The sequence below is a fragment of the Nycticebus coucang genome, chromosome 21, assembly GCF_027406575.1.
Source record: "Nycticebus coucang isolate mNycCou1 chromosome 21, mNycCou1.pri, whole genome shotgun sequence".
Lineage (NCBI taxonomy): Eukaryota > Metazoa > Chordata > Mammalia > Primates > Lorisidae > Nycticebus > Nycticebus coucang.
This window is the reverse complement of record NC_069800.1, coordinates 54,239,220-54,247,269: the sequence shown is the minus strand read 5'-3', so window position 1 is coordinate 54,247,269 and position 8,050 is coordinate 54,239,220. Positions and strand designations below refer to the sequence as shown.

The window sequence follows — 8,050 nt, the reverse complement described above, 5'->3', positions numbered from 1 at the left end:
AGAACAATAAGGGAAGGTAAATAGATATGTTTTGGGAGGAGGAATTTGCAGTTTTAAACAGAGTGGTCAAGAAGGCCTCTATGAGGAGTTACCATATGAGCAAAGCATTGCAGAAGAAGAGGAGGTGATTTACGTGGATAATTTAGGAAAAAGCATTCCAGGAAAGGAAATAACAAGAGCAAAGACCCTGAGCAATCTGGTGCCTGAGACTGGCTGGGGCTCATCAAGGCAGCTGGGGTGGCTGAAGGTGAGCTAATGAGGGAGAAGAGTAGCAAGGGATCAAGTCAAACAGGAAACACGGGTAACTTGGGGGTTGAGGCCTGACCGTGAAAGGTCTTATAGGCTATTGAAGGAGTTGGGGATTACAATATCTGGCTGTAGAGAGCATGAATGGTTTTGTCGAGCATGATGGTCAATCAAGTGAACAGATGAATGTGCAGATGGGTATCTGGAAGAGTGAGTAGGTGGATGGATGAGTGGATGGATGGATCAATGTATAGATGGGTAGATGGATGGGTGGATTGATGGGTAAATGGATGGCTGGAGGGATGGGTGGATAGGTGGATGGTGGATGAATGGGTAGATGAATGCATGGATGAGGGAATGGGAAGATGGGTATATGGGTGGGTGGTGGATGGATGGACAGACGGACTTGTGAACAGGTGGATGGATAGGTGGGTGGGTGGGCAGACGGGTGGATGCGTAGATGGGTAGGTGAAAGAGTCAATAAACTAGAGGCAAGTGAAGGGAAAAGCAAAGTAGCCATTGAACATACGGGTCTGAACTCAGATAAGGGAGAACAACTAGAGATGCGTATTTGGGAGGTACAGATGCAGCAGTGGTCATCGGAGTCTCAGGCATTGACCAACACCTAGAAAAGAAGGACAGAGAGTCAAGAGAGGAGGATCTGGGACCAGAGTTTAGGGGACCATGTGATAGCCCCTCTTCTAAGCTCTTTCCATATTTAAGTCTTTCCATTCTCAAAACAATCCTGAGGTAGGATTGCCACATTTTTATAGATGATAAAACTGAGATACAAAAAATTTAAGGAACTTGTTGAAGGTCACGCGGTTATTAAGTGGCAGGACTTACCAGCTAATCACCATAATAAAGTGATGGAACTGATGAAAAACTAGGGCTGAGCCACACAAGGGCGCTGCAGAAGTATGTGCCTTGGCATGAAAAACACTCTGCACTGTGCTTAAGTGAAAAAAATCAGGTTATAAATAATTATAGATAGATTTCTTAATGTATGCATAGAGAAAAACAGAAGACTATATCTGAACTTCCTAGAATAAATACATTACTCTTCAAACATTTTTTAAGTAGACAATTTGCCCAGAGAAAGATTCCTATTACAGTTTCTCCATCTAGACAATGAGCCAACTGTGGGTATCTCACTCTCTGGTCCCAGCTTCATTTGCAGCTGTGGACTGGTGACGGCCGTTGTAAATTCCAGTCCTACTCATTGGACATCAACAATTCTTTTTTTGTCGCCCTCGGTAGAGTGCCCTGGCATCACAGCTCACAGCAACCTCAAACTCTTAGGCTGAAGCGATTCTCTTGCCTCAGCTGAGACTACAGGCTCCTGCCACAACACTCTGCTATTTTGCTGTTGCAGTTGTCATTGTTGCTTAGCTGGCCTGGGCGGGTTCAAACCCCCCAGCCTTGGTGTATGTGGCTGGTGCGGTAACCACTGTGCTATGGGCGCCGAGCCGACATCAACAATTCTTAGCAAAGTCACCACATCAGAGCCCTTCCTCCCTTCCTCCCTCTCCTCTCCTCTCCCTCCTCTCTCTTTCCTCCCTATCTTCATCCCTCTTCCCTCCCTTCCTTCCAACCAACACTTAATGAACACCTGCTGTGTGCCAGGCACCCGAAAAATAAGAGCAAGAGAGTCTCTGTGTCCCTGAGCAGATGGAAAAAGTCAGGTGTAAATGTTTACGGCAATAAATGAACAGTATCATAGGAGGATGAGGTCCACGCTATGAAAGAAACGGAGTAGGCAATGTTGCAAAGGATGCCAGGGTGGGATAAGCAGGGTTCCCAGGAAACAGAGAAGAGACGTGAGTTAACATCCAGAGGGCCATGGGGGAGGGCTCTTGGCATTAACACCTGGGCAAAGGAGGGCGGCAGGCAGCGCAGGTGCAGGAGGAGAGATGTGATTGCAGCCTCCACAGTGACCCCAGCTAACCTGTGGAGACTTCTGAAGACAGCAAGGGGCTGGGCTTTTCCACCCAGTCCCATGGCTGTGACTTTGGTAAGGCACCTGCCTTCAGTCGAGGCAATCTTTGCAGGGAGCTGATGGCCGAGAGCTTTCTGGGGACAGCTCTTCTAGTTGCTGAAGAAGTTAAGTCTTGAGCTTGCTGTGGGTGGTGCACTCCAGCATCCACTGTGGAACAGAAGGGGACATTAGATTGAGGGGGGGGTTTCAAGGAAGACATTTTCTAGGAAGTGTTTTGTGAGTTGGGCTGAAGAGGAAGAACTTTCCACATAGAGACCAAGTGTCCAGGAAGAGCAAAGAGGAAGTGCAAAGGCCCTGAGGTAGGAACCAACTGGGCAGAAAGGTCAAAGGTCAGCATGGGAAGACTATGGCACCAGGGTGGAGCAGTGGGAGGTGAAGACAGAAGACAGTCAGGGCTGGCTGTTTGTGGCCTGGAGGCCGTGGGGAGGTGTTTGGGTTTCATTCTATGCACAATGGGAAGCCGTGGAAGAGGAAGGTGGCCACTCAGGAAATGTGACATGATCTGATGTCATTGGCACTGCTGTGTGGACAATGGATTTTATAAGGAAAGAAGTAGAAATGGGGAGGCCCATTGGGAGAGGTTCCAGTCTTTAAGGTAAGAGATGATGGTGGTACAACTGGCCTCCTTCTTGGGACAAAGCCCAGTCAAGCAAAGCATGTTGCATGGAGCATATGGGTCTAAATAGCAGCATCAGAGATCTGGTCACCAGTCAAGGTCACTTTAAACCCTGTGTGGATGTCCTGCAGCTAGTGGACTGAGCACTTCTGGGACCAGGTGGGGCACATCTAACCCAGATATGAAAATCATTGAGTGTGTAGACTTTGGGACCTGCTCATATATCAGATTTTGGGCTAAATTGATAAGAAAATGAGGTCTCCCATGAAATGTAAGGAACAGAGGTCACCTACATACCTGGCCACAAGGGATGTCATCTCCCCAGAAACACCCTGCTCATATTTGGAAGGTGCTTTCTGACTTGTCTTCCAAAGAAGCTGCAGTTCCACAATCACCTTCTTTTGATAATTTCCTGTGTTGTACACATAGATGAAGAAAGTCAGGCTGGAGGACATCAGGGGACAACAATTTAATTTCTCAGATATTCTCATGCCCTCTTTCTGAGTATAAGCCTGGCATCCTGCCAGGAGTTACAAAAAAGCATCATATTTCCCCCAGGCTCACAGAACAAAATGGTCCCAGAGTCAACATTGGAATGTTAAGTCACCCAATTTCAAGGCTTTCTTCCTGGCCCAGAGCTTGGCTTCGGTAACCTTTTTGGTGTGAGGCTTTTGTCACCACTGGGAGGGGACTTGACACAGACTGATTAATGATATATATTATATATCACTAATCCCAAACTACACCTTCTTTGAGCATGAATGGGTGATACCAGTAACACATTAACTGCCATGTGAGTTATATTTAACTCATGCTAGTTTTGAGCCCAGGGCCTCGTGAAGCATATAGAACTGGTGGGTAGATGGGAAGGTTCACAGGGTGTCTGCGTGCTGTGAAACCTCTGCTCATTGTTTTCATGGTCAATCAAAACATATAACTCACACCCAGAAAACAATAAAAAATAAGAAATGTTTCATTAAATTAGAAAGGATTGGTTTTGTTTTTGAAGTTTTTGTTCTGTGGCCCCACGGAAAATTTTCTTTTTGTTAGTGAGTTAATGTGTTAATAATTATTCCAGGATAGAGGGACTTCCCCAGGCAGACTGCAACTTGTGGTCCTGCTGAATGGACCCCACATCTGCACAGAACTTTACATAAGGCAGAAAATGTCCATTGTCTGCATCAGGGCCGGGGGGGGGCGGGGGGGGTGATGTGCTGATGGTGCAGACGGCTGAAACCTGGCTTCCACCATCTAGCCCTGGGACCCCGGGGCAGATAATGAACTTTCTCTGTGCCTCAGTTGCCTCCCTTGCCAAATGGTGGAGGTAAAAATAATAATCCCTGATTTCTCTAAAGAGGCGGTAAGGCAGCCCCTGGAGAGCAGCTCAGTCTGCACCTGACAGGTGATGAATGCTCTGTAGAAATGGGCTTTCGTCACTTTCCCAGCCACTCCCAGTGACCCTGGCCTTTGCCACGTGGAACCCAAGCCTTGTAGAAAATAGTGCAAAGACCCTAAGGAGAAGGGTTTGTGTCCTCCTGGAACTTAACAAAAGTTGAGAATCCTCAATGAGGGAAAAGTGAGAATGGTTGGATTCAGGTGGGTGGAGACCAATCAGCAAATACCAGAGGGGCTTGAGCTGCAAACATTTTCTATGGCTACTCTAACAAATTACCACAAACTTCATGGCTTAAATGACATAAATTTATTCTCTACAGCTCTGGAGGTCAAAAGTCTTAAATAGATCTCACTTGGCTAAAACCCAGGTGTTAGAGGGCCGCATTCCTTGCAGAGGCTCTAAGAGTGAGTTTGTTTCCTTGCCTATGGTAGGGGCCGCCCACACTCCCTGGCTTACTGCCCCCTCCCTCTGTAAGTTAGCAAGGTCAGGCAGAGTCCTTCCCACGGTGCCATCTCTCTGGTTCTGCCTCCCTCAATCATCTATATAAGGACACTTGAGATTATACTGGGCACACCCAGATGATCCAGGATCATGTCCCTATTTTAAGATCAGCTGATTGACAACCATAATTCCATCATTCCATCTGCAGCCTCACCTTCCTTTTGCCACATAACCTGGAACCTTCACAGGTCTCAGGGGTGTGTAGGACATCCTGGCTACCATGGAGGTCACTGAAACTAGATCCCCTCCACCATCCACAATAGGGAGCCTTGAGGCCCTTGAAGAGACAGTAAACTGCCCAAGATGCGGGTCAGTGTCTGGTGACCAGGCCCCACCCCTCTTTCCTCTCAGGCTAGAGCTTTTCAGGTAGAGAAAATTCTCCATAACATATATGGCAACTGGGGTATTTAGAGCATAGTTCACCACAGGAGCAGTCATTACTGCTGTAGGAAGTGCCCGCTGCGTCTTCTTCCCGAACTGCTCGGCCCGGACTGGTTCCTCTTAGTAATAAAGGGTGAAAGTAAACGTGGTGACAGTCAGTGACTTGCTCTGTTGCTGGAAGTCATATCAAGTTCAACAGTAATAATTGCAGAAGCACCCTTCCCAAATCACAGATTCATTACAGAACATATTTCAAAATAAATGCCCGTTTTCCTGCCCTAGAATAGAAAATCAATACTGCAGTTCTGCGCAGGCAGATGGCTGATTTAGGAGCTGACTTAGTCATATTCCTTCATCAGAAAGGTCACTCAGGAACCTCCATCATGAGCATACCCCCTCTCCATCCCAGCCTGGGAAGGGAGGAGAAGGAGGTAATTTATACATGTAATTATCCTCATGCAGTGAACAGATGGGAGACTTTCTCCAGGGGACATGGTGTACAACATCCCATTTCTCATGGGGGCAGCAGGGACAGTGCCAATTAGGCAACTTCCCATGAACCGGCCCCCAGCAGAACTCAGGGGAGGGAAAGGAAAGAGAAAAATGTTCAAGGCTTGCATTAGCTTCTGTCATAGCACGGAGCCCACTCAAAAACTTCATGTGTTTGCCATAGTCAAAAGCCATGTTCTAGGTTTCCAGATTCAAAGAGAGTCTGCAAATTGTGCTCACGCCAACTGCAGCCCACATGGTCTCTCCTGTCCCCAGCCAGGAAGCGAGTTCTCACTGACAGGAGAATGTTCCATGATTAGTGACCATTTACTCAGGCTCCCTGGGGCTTCCATGGGAAGAGGGGGAGGCAGCAAGGCACTGGCCAGTAAGACAAACCCAGGTTCATATTCCTGCCCAGCCCTATACTTGGCTATGACCTTGGGCAAATTAGTACTGCCCTGTGAGCCTCAGTTTCCCTGACCAAGATGTGCTATCAGCACCCCCTCAACTGAGCTGATATAGGAAAAGCATTGCATTAGGTTCTTTCCCCCTTTTCCTTTTTCATTTTAGCTTCTCAGAAGGAGAGGGGGAAACCATCCCCCAAGGATGAGCTGGGAATGCTTCACAATGGGGTTCAGAATGAGCTGAGCTAGTTGCCTGCTCTGTATCCACTTCTCCCTCCTACCAAGAGGACCCTGGCTTTGTTCAGAGTGGCAAAGGGCCCAGCTGAGCCACTCACTTTCCAGACTCCCTTGCAGCTAAGAGTGGCCACGTGACCCAGTGTCAGCCAGGGAGACATAAACAGATGTCTGCGGGGGCTTCCTGAAGGTGCATCCTGCCCCTGCTTCCCCCCTTCTCCTTCCCACCTGGAGGCAAAGCAGCCACTTCAGAACTAGAAGATGATGAACCTGCAGATAAAGAAAACCAGTGAGCCAGGGACCAAGAGCAGAAAGGCAGGAAGAGCCCGGACTCTGAGCCATGGATGACTGATACAGCACTGGCTCTGGACTGCCTGCCTCAACGTTTCTCCATTTAAGCCACTGCCACTTGGATTTCCTGTTAATCGCAAACAACAAAGATTCCTAAATGATATAAATGGTTAACCATTATGCTAGTCAGGCATGGGCCAGGCATCCCTGCGAGAGCAATGGCTGAAGCAAGTGAAGGAAGGCCTAGAAGCACGCGGCAATCTCACCACACCTCCTGCCAGTGATTGGTCTAGGAAGGAGCATGTGACCCATAGTGACCAATGAAACCTAGTGGAAAGTCTTCTGAAGGATTCTAGAGCATATCTGCAGGCTCCTAAGAAGATAACCAAGAAAGGACAAGCCCTGCTCTCTCTTCTCTCATCTATCTCAGACATTCTTCTTACCTGGAACTACTTGGAACCGGGGGCAGCCATCTTGTTGTCAAGACAGTGTTGGCCTGTGGGTGAAGCTGGTGTCCCAGAGATCACAAAACAGAAAGTAAGAAAGAGCCAGTTTCCTTAATATTGTTCTTAAAGCACCAGATTAAGAACATTAATAATTAATGTTTTTAACCAAACTATAGCTACCTGAACTCCTAGGTGAACAACAGTCATCATTAAAGTCATATTTGTTGGAAACACTTTGAGTTGGATTAGTAATTACTTATGGCCAAGATCAATCCTAACTAATTCCATTTATTTGGAACTAAGCCTGTGGTGGTTTCAAGTTCTTGCACACACAGCTTTTTGTTAAATCTCCCAGAGTAATTTATGAGCCCTTGCTTTGGGGCACGACTCTGTCTTTGTTGAGATCTACATCATATCAGTGGGCAGCACAACTCGATGGTCAGAATGTGGACTGTGAGTCCAACTGCTTGAACTTGAATCCTGGCTCTGCCGTTCTCTACCTCTGTGACCTTAAGTGTGCTGTTCAAACTTTCTTTACTTTGCTCAATTTCAAAATAGAGATACCAGTAGCACCTACCTGGCATCTCTATTAAATGCGAAGAACACACGTGAAGAACAGTCCTGACGGGTGCTAAGTGCTGTGCAAGAGTCAGCTGTTGTCATATTCTTCTTAGCAAAGTATCTCAGGAATGGAAGAAAAAGTATCCAATGTACTCAGCCCTACTATGAAGCTAAATTATAGCTTTCACATGAAGGCTAAAACCCAACTATAGCACAAGACTATGGGGAAAGGGCCAAGGAAGGAGAAGGGAAGGGAGAGGTTAGGGTGGAGGGAGGGTAATGGGTGGGGTCACACCTGCAGTGCATCTTAGAATGGGTACAGGCGAAACTTACTAAAGGCAGAATACAAATGTCTACATACAATAACTAAGAAAATGCCATGAAGGCTACGTTGAACAGTTTGATGAGAATATTTCAGATTGTATATGAAACCAGCACATTGTACCCCTTGATTGCACTAATGTACACAGCTATGATTTAACAATA

The 8,050-nt window shown here is 47.0% G+C and overlaps 1 long non-coding RNA gene across 2 annotated transcripts; it reads right to left on the bottom strand.

The window, feature by feature from the left end:
• Positions 1-1,333: 1,333 nt before the first annotated feature.
• On the bottom strand, positions 1,334-7,074 carry LOC128573794 (uncharacterized). Of its 2 annotated transcripts, none has more exons than XR_008376549.1 (4): positions 7,001-7,074; positions 6,495-6,536; positions 3,159-3,273; positions 1,334-2,392 (listed from the first exon to the last, which is right to left on the bottom strand). It is a non-coding gene; the product is annotated as an uncharacterized LOC128573794 (long non-coding RNA). The 2 variants fall into 2 exon arrangements; XR_008376548.1 differs by having other exon boundaries at positions 3,159-3,305; positions 7,001-7,056.
• Positions 7,075-8,050: the final 976 nt, after the last annotated feature.